This window comes from Dermacentor silvarum, unplaced genomic scaffold, assembly GCF_013339745.2.
Source record: "Dermacentor silvarum isolate Dsil-2018 unplaced genomic scaffold, BIME_Dsil_1.4 Seq772, whole genome shotgun sequence".
In the NCBI taxonomy this organism is placed as follows: Eukaryota; Metazoa; Arthropoda; class Arachnida; order Ixodida; family Ixodidae; genus Dermacentor; species Dermacentor silvarum.
The window spans coordinates 6,906-9,802 of NW_023606753.1; positions in this window are offsets into that span (position 1 = coordinate 6,906).

Here is a 2,897-nt window from a genome sequence, read left to right on the forward strand (position 1 = left end):
ACAGCACTTTAAATAACACCCATAACACGCAGTCAGAGGGGTATATACTGACACGTATACATGTTTATCTTTCGCCGATGGCCGCTTTCCACCGGCTAACAAATGTTAAACGTTATCGCTCGGCGCAGGACGCGCCTGTATCGGAAGTTTCTAGAACGTTATCGATGCTTCTTTCCGTTGCCTGTTTTTACCGACGCTTATGTTATCTGATTTTATGAGCGACGCGAATTGTCTAGAACTTTCTCGAAGACACGCGCGTACCAGGGATTATTCTGGAACCTTCGATGACTCAGGTATAAAAGCCGACGCGTTTTGACGCTGATCAAATTTTCGACAGCCCGTCGTGTATGTTTTGTGGCTCCTGTGAGACACTTGAACATCTAGTTTTAGAGTGTCCCGCATTCGTTGCGCAGCGCGCATTACTAATTAAGGAGTATAGACTTATGGGGCTGCAATGTGCGACCCTTGACGATTGCCTTTTTCCAAAGGGGAGCGCTGCAAGACGTGACCAGGCCCATCGAGCCTTGCTAAGTTTTCTGAAGGACACTGACTTGGCCTCCCGTTTATAGACATTATTTGTATTTTGTTTTCTTTTTATTTATTTTTATTATTTGTTCTGTCCGTGTCTCCGTCATTTCTTTATTTCCTCTTTTCTTTTCTCATATTTTCATTTCCTCTATTCCCTCCTCCTATAGGAGTAGGCAGGCGTTGTGCCCCTCTCGGTGGCAGTTGTCAGCTTGCTCCCTCCTTAATCCATTTGTGTCCTTGTGTGTATATGTGTACAAATCAAATAATAATAATAATAATAATTTTCGACGATCGGTGACTGTGTTCGCCGCTATCGTTGTGCTTTGAGTTTACCTTGCTTTTGTGGGCACAGGTTCGCCCAATAAACAACCAGTTTCGTCGTACACAGTTTTACGACTGTTTTCTTCAGCATCACTGCTACGTGACATCTGGTGGAGGTGCGGGAAAAGGCCCCAGTAAGTCCATCCCGATCTGCTGGAACGGTCGGCGAGGCGGCTCGATTGGCTGTAGAAGTCCGGCTAGCCTTGTCGGCGGTGTTTTGCGTCGCTGACAGTCTCGACATGTCCTTACGTAATGGGCGACGTCGGCAGAGAGGCGAGGCCAGTAGTATTTTTCTTGTATCCTCGCGAGAGTGCGTGAAAAACTGAGATGTCCAGCCGTTGGGTCGTCATGTAGAGCTTGCAGAACCTCTGGACGCAATGCTGAGGGTACCACGAGGAGGTAGTTGGCTCGGAGAGGCGAGAAGTTCTTCTTTAGGAGAATGTCGTTTTGCAAGAAAAACGACGCCAATCCTCGCCTGAACACCTTCGGCACAATGACGGTCGATGAGCGACGCGAATTGTCTAGAACTTTCTGGAAGACACGCGCGTACCAGGGATTATTTTGGAACCTTCGATGACTCAGGTATAAAAGCCGACGCGTTTTGCCGCTGATCAGATTTTCGACGATCGCTGACTGTGTTCGCCGCTATCGTTGTGCTTTGAGTGTACCTTGCTTTTGTGGGCACAGGTTCGCCCAATAAACAACCAGTTTCGTCGTACACAGTTTTACGACTTTTCTTCAGCGTCACTGCTACGTGACAATACTTAAAACAGTTGATTTAATGAATGGCATAGAATATTGTACTGGACATCGGTATTTATACACGCCAGCTATGCACTATATAAGAAGAGTAATTGAGGGAATGCATTAAGTACGGATCATTACCCACAAAGGAAAGATCACAGACATTGCAACAAAAAGGGGGAAAAAGGAAAAAGAAAGGAAAGAAGCGTATCCAAATTGAAGTATGTACACGATCAACCAAGCATGACAAATAAAAGTTTTGGGTTAGTGCAGCCTAGACTTTCAAATTTTACTTGCATGTAGTTGCTTTAGTAAAGCTGGAAGACGGTGCCGAATCATTTGGTCTCCATATGTAGTGTGAGAGAACGGAACGCTCCACGGTAGAGATGACCTCAAAAAAATATTTATATATCTATTCATTTAAGTTTGCCGTTGAGTTGAATATGTCGCCAATGCTACAAATTCCTTTTATATAGAGATCGGTTAAGCCGAAGGTGTACATCTTATGGAATGAAACTAGACGGAACTGTTTGAAAGTGTCCTGTGTGCGCGCATCTCGTTTGAGGTTAACAATATGACGGAGAGCTTTCTTCTGGAGTACATGTATCTTGTTTAGATTGGTAAGCATTGTTTTGCCACAAAGAGCAAACAGTAATTTATATGAGATAAGAATAATGTACTTGAAAAAAAATTGAATTTAACAAGCATACACAGACATCTTTATATTCGTTTAATGACGCTAGTGACTTAATATCCCATGACATATTACGGTGGAAGTGCACACCAATTGTTTTAACCGTATCAACAACTTCTATGGTAGACTGACCAAGTGTAGATGTGGTACTAAACACGGCGACTAATTGTCTGGGCTGAAAAAACAAATTATTTTAGTTTTGTTGCAGGTAATTTGTAATGAATATAATTTGGTCCATATGTACAGGTGGTCAAGTGCTACTTGAACGATTGACTGGACCAAATGTGGGTTATGGTGACAAAATATTGTTGCGTCATCTGCATATATTATGTAATTCACATGATGACTTCTAGTTTTCATATCATTAATACAGAGGTTGAAGACAAGAGGACCTGGAATGCTACTTTCAGGTACTTCGGCCTGTATCGGTTCAAGTGAAGATAAAGTATTTTTAATATAAACTTACTGAATCGTATGTGTTAAATGTGAAGTTAATTAAGACAGAGGTACGCCACGTATGCCACACCTATCAAGCTTCATCAACTGTGTTAAATGGTTTAGGGTTTCAAAAGCATTCCAAAATTCCAGGTACACGCGACCTTTCTTTCTT